The sequence below is a fragment of the Arvicola amphibius genome, chromosome 12 (genome assembly GCF_903992535.2).
Source record: "Arvicola amphibius chromosome 12, mArvAmp1.2, whole genome shotgun sequence".
Taxonomy (NCBI): Eukaryota; Metazoa; Chordata; class Mammalia; order Rodentia; family Cricetidae; genus Arvicola; species Arvicola amphibius.
The window spans coordinates 51,372,923-51,380,592 of NC_052058.2; the positions used below are offsets into that span (position 1 = coordinate 51,372,923).

Consider the following 7,670-nt stretch of genomic DNA (forward strand, 5'->3'; position numbering starts at 1 on the left):
TGGCTAACAAACTCCTTAAGTAGCCTCTTCGATGCCCATCTTCCTCTCGAAGTAGATTGGTGCTGCCAGGAGCAGACGTGTCTCATTGTCATGAAAAACCCTAAGTTATTAAAACATTAAATGCCATATTCTGCAGTCTTTGAAAGATATGAAGAATGTCTATCTAACTGAAATATATCTCTACATATCTAGGAAATCTAATAACATGACTACAAGCTTAACTATTATCAATGATTATCCATTAACAACCTATATTTCCTAATTATACATTACAGTTTTTAAAATGAACTACAATCACAATAGCTTAATCAAGATCAGAAATACATATACATATGACAAAATTGACCTTAAAATCTATACCAATGCAAATTCATATCTATATCATCTCCCCCTTTAAATGTAAAAGAACATTTATAAGCAATATTTGGGAAAATGGGCGCAGTTTTTTCTCTCCAAACTGCTTCCTGCTGAATGGGGGCGCTGTTATTTAGGTCTTTCATGGTGTAACCTGTGTGCTAGGTTCCTCTCAGTTGGCAGTTGAGTGAAGTAATTTTTTGAAGATGTTCACAGCAACCTTTCAGGAGGGCGTGGTCTATCATACCATATTGGGATAGAAGCAATCCACAGAGTCTCGTCCTCTGTGAAAACAAAAGAAGAAACTCTTTTCCAAAGCATCATGTTCTTAGATCCAAATCCTGAAGTCATACCGTTAAGATGTCCATTCTGGTCTAGCCTGGCAGCCCATATAATGAAATGTCTCTCTGTACTTAGCTCCTTTACAGTCAAAAAAATCAAAGAAAACACAACAAAATACATAATCCAGACTCTCTGTGAATTTTCCATTTTTATGCGGCTTATTTTCATTCTATCACTTTACTTTATTCTGTCTCTTTAAAGACTTTAGCCTTTTTTTAGGCATTAACTTTATTTTTTATATTTTCTTCTCTCTCTCTCAAGCCTACATACATTCATCCAACACTGTGACTCATTTAAAAGTCTTTTATGTCTGAATCTGTCCTATTGTGAATCTGTAATTTTTTTACTGTCGAGAAACTTGTTTGATTTGAGCCTTTACATTGCTAAGCGCTTAAGACTCTAAGCTGTGACATTCCTAGGTCAAAAACAGGTACTGTGAGCTTGCCACGCCCAGTCCAACATGGTGGAGCCGCTTATGACTCTGAATTGGTTGCAGCTCTGAGCTGCAGAGCAGCATGCAGCTCTGAATGTTGGCTCCACCTCTCTCCAATTTCAAAATGGAGGACGTACCATTTTCTGCTAGCTCTGGGGCCACAATTAGCACTTTAATTCTGAGACTGAGTGTGCGGCACAGAAACTCTTTTCATCCAAGTTACAACCAAATCTGACACACAGAGCACCGCGCAGTCTGAAAACATCTCTCTCTGTGGCTGCAGGAATCCGCCATGCTCTCCCGCTCACCTAAGCCTGATTCCGCCATCTGCCCAGGTGCAGGCAGGGAGCAGGGAGCCATTGGCACGGTCTCAGAGCATTTTCCTTCTGATCCCAAGCGGGAACACAAACATCCAGTCCTATAAAAGCCATTGAAATGCTTTAAAGCCAGAGTTCACGCTGGCGGCACAACACAAGGAAGCCACGTTTTAAAGTGACTCAGCTTTTTCTCTGCCGCTATTGCCGAAACAGGAAATCTCTCTACGGCACGTCCTAGCAAACAGCAAAAAGCTGTGTTAAACTCTCGCTCTCCTTTATTTAAAGCCAACTCAGGTTTTTAAGTGGATTTAGTCACCACATTGGAGCACCAATCTGTAGTGTGACTGTTTTGTTATATGTAATTTTGCTATGTTAAAGTTGAAGCCTTTTTTGTTTAAACAGAAAAAGGGGAAATGATGGAGGAGTGTCTATGTGTTACTTTCATTATTAATAAAGAAAACTGCCTTGGCCCTTTAAGAGACAGAAAATTAGGTAGGCGGAATAGACAGAACAGAATTGTGGGAAAAAGGAAGCAGAGTTGGGGAGACGCTTCAGGCAGTGGCCATAGTGAGTCTCCATGCTTCTCCTCTCTGAGATGGACGCAGGTTAAGATCTCTCCTGGTAAACCACCCCTCGTGGTGCTATGCAGATCACTAATATGGGTTAAAGAAAGATATGAGAATCAACCAATAAGAAGCTACAGATAACGGGCCAGGCAGTATTTAAAAGAATACAGTTTCCGTGTAATTATTTTGGGTAAAGCTAGCCGGGTGGCGGGACACAGCCCTGCCGCTTCTTTCTACACTTTGTTGTTAGAATTGTGTTTGATTCATTATCCAACATCTTCCTAGGATCTGGGCTGGAGTCTGCAGAGGGCTTAGTCTCTGCAGTGTTTCTGCAAATGTAGCCAGTGAGCCTCCTTGAGGCAGTATTGTGGGGAATGGAACACAGGAGGAGCCCATTCTACTGTCCCTTCTAGTCCCAGCAGTGTGGGCAGGAGGCCAGGTCACAGCTACCACTGACCCCCTGGACATCAGCTGTGTGTCTTATATAAAGGAGCTGGACCCCACTTCAAAGCAAGTTACCACCCAGATAGCCTCCAGCAAATAAGAGACTCGGAACCTCCAGTGATGCAGGAGGATACGGGAACTCAGAGAGGCAAGAAGTGAGATTTTAGGAAGGGGCCCTGAGCTAGTGGAGAAACGGTATCACTGAGAGTCTGGGGGTAACTGCGCAGATAAGATGAAGTGCCCTTTGTTCCCTGGGGAATGGCAAGGGCACAGACTTGCCTAGAGTTTCAGCAAAGGGTCAGGTTGGTATCACCAAGTGGTATCAGGTGACTGGCTAAGCCAATCAGAGCCTACCCTTGAGCCCCCACCAGTGTCCCTGAGTGTAACTGTCACTCAGTGGGGTAGGGCACAATGACCATTCCTTCATGATGTTCGCCCGTGGAAGATGATGGCCTCTGCAAGCAGTGTGGCATACTGTGGGGAGGCCACAGCTGGACTCCATGAGAGAGGAAAAGCATGTGAGACATTGGTCCAGAGTCCATGAGAAGAGAGGCGGCAGCTGCCCTCAAACTCCTTTGACACCTGACTGTGTGTCTTCCCATCTCTGGTACACACACCACACCTCTCTGAGGCAACCCGTCCACTTGGCTTAGACTGGGGTCTTGTACACTCCAGTTCCTACCTGTAACATTGCCACATCACAAAACACAAGAAAAAAAAAAAAACAGGAAAGAAGGAAGAGGAGGAGGAAGAGGAGAGCTTCAGAACAGATTCCTCTAGCTGTGATTTTATGTTCTCCAGCCCAAAGCATCTGCATCCACTTAGCAGATAAAGCCACTACTTCACACTTGCTGGGCATATCGTCTTGGTCTTTGGTCATGAAGCTTTTGGGACTGCACGTGCCTGACACAAAGACACATGATCCACCCACTTTTCTTCAAGCCAACTTCACCAGCGTCCGCACAATAGATCTACCCTCACCCCCATTTCACAAGTCAGAACCCTGTTGTTCAGGGATCATCAACAAGAAGTGGCAGGAACAAAGCTGCACTGAGATCGTCCCCAGCAGGATGCGTCGCACAGGCCAGACACGATGCATTCCCACCTGAGGTCCTCCCTAGCACCTGCCCCCAGCGCAGAAGAGGAAACAAACCTAGCCTTGGGAGCTGACCTTCCTTGGAAATCAGGGGATGTGGGGTCAAACACGCTCACAGGCTGGCTGATCTTAGACCTCAGCTTCCTTTCATGTAAAGCAGAGATAAAAATATACATTTGGTATCGTCACATGGGAAAACCAGTATTGTGGATGCATTCCTCCCCTTTGGGTCTCAGTTTACCATCCGGGAACTGGAAAGGGCAAATGGATTTACTCCCACAGCCCCCAATCCTGGTGGAAATGACAAACTCCAAGTACCCTGGAGGAGTGATGGCTACCTTTCTGGACCTTTCAGCTGGAGGCCACCAAGGATGGTCAGGGTACTGTCCTTGTCACCGTGCTTAGCAGGGCCCAGTACAGAGTGTACATGTAAGCCTCTTGTACAAAACTGACCAGGAATCTCAGACAGCAGTGGATAAGTCACATGGCCCCCACCCTGCCAAGTGGAAGAGCCCCTGAAACTGCCAGGGCCCATGCCCAGAAAGAAAGTTTGATTTAATGCCAGCCAAGGAGACATTCATGTGTGGGAACCATACCCCCAGGCTAGCAAGTGACCATGACCCTGCAGACTCTAAACTTTGCCATTCATCCCAGCTCCTCCTGCTCAGTCTCTGGATCTGGCAGTCCCAAATGTTTGTGTCCCTGGTCTGAGCACATGGCTTCACTGTGAACAATCTTCCCACATTAAGTTTCAGCATGACCCTGGGCTGCAACTCCAGGAAAACAGATCAGAAATGATGGGGACGAAGGAGAACAGCTCCTGGCAGTCACTGAAAGAGTCATTTGAAAGCAGATAGTGACCTTAGGAGACAGGAAAACTGCACAGTTTTGTTGTCAAGGTTTCTCAGAGAGATTTTTCTTCTCTTCTGTCCCTGGCCTTCTTCAAGCTGGGTTCAGAAGTTGAATGTCCAGGCCTGCTCCAAGCAGAAGTACAGGCTGGGCAGTGCACAAAGGCATCATCCAGTTGATGGATCGCGTACTGGTGGTGGGAATCCAGCTGCTCCCAGAGGCTTGTGCTCAGATGATGGCTTTGGCTACTAGAGGAAAGAATGCTGCCTTGTAATTCCTCAGTGCTATCACACACAGCTTTGTGATGACCTTTTGAGACCAAAATTTCTGCTGGCTATCCTTATGGATGACCCCAATCCCAGTAAAAATGATTTTTTAAGGGGGAGAAAAAAATTGAAGAAGGTAAAAGGTTGCCCCTTCAGCTGACTGTTCCCCCAGGAAGTCCTCTCTAGATGTCTCTAATGTGTCTGCACAGGGCAAGGGGCATACCCTGGGAAAGCAGACATTTGTCCTAGAGTGATATGTGCAGAACCCATCCTGATGTGGGAGCAGCCTGGAAGGGACCCACCCCATAGCAACTACCACTCTCCTGACTACTACCCTAGACCAGGGCAGATCCTGACACATTCCCAAAACTCTCTGGAGTCTGTTGACAGAGGTTTCTGTCCCATCTGGTCCCACAACCATTCAGTCCCAAAGAAACACACAGAGGCCTACATTAATTATAAACTGGTGGGTCTATTAGCTCAGACTTCTTATTAACTATTTTTTACATCTTAAATTAGTCCATAATTCTTGTCCATGTTAGCCACATGGCTTAGTACCTTTTATCAGTGAGGCATTCTCATCTTGCTTCCTCTTGGTCTGCGTGACTACTGCAGACTGAGCCTTTCCTTTTCCCAGAATTCTCCTGTTCTAGTTGCCCTACCTATATTTCCTGCTTGGCTTCTGGCCAATCAGAACTTCATTAAACCAATACAAGTAACAAAACTTTACAGGATACAAGACTATTATTGTATCACAGCACTTCTCCTTTTTTATTTCAAAACAAGAATTCTGAATCTAATCCCCTTTGTTTAGCTTTTTTTCCTGACAATTATCCACAACAACTTGTAACCAACACTCTAAACAAAGACAAACATTTATTCCATAATCCATTTTTTGGGAATGTGGGCATAGTTGAATTGGCACCCAACATGGGGATAACTAAATCCATGTAAAACCTGAGAAAACTTGGAAAGGAATTCTACACAAAAACAAAACAAAACTAAAAAAAAACAGGTTTAGCGCAGATTTTTGGTAGCTGGCATTTTTTTTCCAGATGGACTGTGTTCATTGGCAACGAGTAGGAAGACCTTGGCTCCTTTAAAAGAGGTGCAGTAAAAACTGTGTGACTTCTTTAAAAAATAGTTCTGACTCTTTTGTGAGGTCCAGCTATGGAGCATTTATATGGGGTTTGTCAGCAGAGTATTAAAAGTTGCTTAATGGCAACAGAGACCTGCTGTGTGCCTAAAAATGGGACTGTGTGCATGGCTCTCAGAGGCAGCAAACATGCCTCTGCCATGTTGTACTGGGCAGAGCAAGCAGGCAGGGCTGAGGAGTTGGTCATAGCCACGCCCACTTAGCATTAAAAAAGTACTTCTGGACAGAAAATAATTATAGATATGAAATAAAGACAGATTCAGATTTTTTTAAAAAAAACTCTGAATGGGTCATAGTATTGGATAAATGTGCATAGGCTTGGGAGAGAAAAGAAAAAGAATATAGACAGTTGTAAAAGGAAGTAAATGGTTTTAAAAAATAAAACAAAGTCTTTAAAGAGACAGACATTATAGATTAAAGGAGTCAAGAAAAATAAGCCACATAAAGATGGAATATATGCAAAAAGTTTGGATTATGCATATTATTGTGTGTTTTTTTAATTTTTTGACTGCAGAGAGACATTTGATTTTGGGGACTGATAAGATAAACCAATATATATTAAAGATATCTTGACTTTAAAATATGGGTATAAGGATATGGTGCTTTGAAAAAGAGGTCCTGCTTTTGTTTCCACAGAGGATAGAAAGCTGTGGATTCCTTACTGGCTAACATGGTTTGATCAAGCAAGACCCCCTGAAGCAATGGCCCAGATGGTTCAACATCCATGACTTCTTCAGGACTGCTGTCTAAGATGGACCTACCACACAGGATACCCCATGAAATACCTGATACAGCACCCCCAAACAGCAGAAAGTAGTCTAGACAACAATGCCCAAATTTCCTAAATGATTATTTATAAAGTTTGTCTACATTTAAAAGGGGATATGCTATAGAGATTTGCATTGGTATGGATCTTGGTTTATTGATACAAATTTAAGGTCAATTTTGTTATATGTATATTTCTGCTCTTGATTAAGGTGTTGTGTTTGTACAGCTCATTAAGAAACACAGGTTACTAGATAATTATCTATAATAGTCAAGCTTGTAGTCATGTTAGGTTTTCTAGATGTACAGAGATCTATTTCAGATGAATAGTTATTCTTTAAGCCTTTCAAAGACTAATAGAATATGGCATTTAAAATGTTTCAAAAATTAAGACCTTTTCATGACAATGAGACTCATCTACTCCTGGCAATACCAATCAACTTGAGGATGATGGGCATCAAAGAGGCTCCTTATGGAGTTGGTTAGCCATTTGGGCAAGAAACTGCTCTTACCTGGACTACCTGATGTTATGCTTTGTGAACTGGATGGACATTCAGAACCCACAGAAAAATGACTGCTGAACTTGCCTAAAGGTGAGATGGTCCTTTAGGGTTCCTGCTTCATGAAAGAGTCTGCCAGACATTCTGCAGGACACAGAAGAAAATGACTGACAAACTGCCAATATAGGTGGAACTGTCTTTGAAATTTCCTGCTTTATGGAAAAGTCTATCAGATACTATGGACCTGTAGGCTGAAAATGGATGCTCCAATGATACTGAAGAACTTTGGGTGACTGTCCAGGCAGTGGGATGTCTCTGTCAATACTAGAGTTTTTCAACTGAGGGAGGGAGAAAGGGAGAGAAGATGAGAGGGCTGTTTTCCCATGACAGAACTCAAGAAGGGCAGGTTGGCAGTCAAGTTCACAGAGGATCCAGGTTGAAAGTCCAGGTTCCATACTGTATTTGTTACTGTGGCAAAACCACTGACAAACAGCTTCAGGAGGAAAGTGTTTATTCTGGTGCATAATTGAGCATCCAAGTCCCTCGTGGTGGGGAAGTCCCAGCAGCAGGTACGTGAGGCAG

General features: G+C 43.5%; 1 long non-coding RNA gene across 1 annotated transcript; it reads right to left on the reverse strand.

Annotated features, from left to right (window-relative positions):
* Positions 1-4,082: 4,082 nt before the first annotated feature.
* LOC119827535 lies at positions 4,083-7,266 on the reverse strand. Its single transcript, XR_005287686.1, has 2 exons — positions 7,101-7,266; positions 4,083-4,649 (listed from the first exon to the last, which is right to left on the reverse strand). It is a non-coding gene; the product is annotated as an uncharacterized LOC119827535 (long non-coding RNA).
* Between the last annotated feature and the right edge of the window lie 404 nt (positions 7,267-7,670).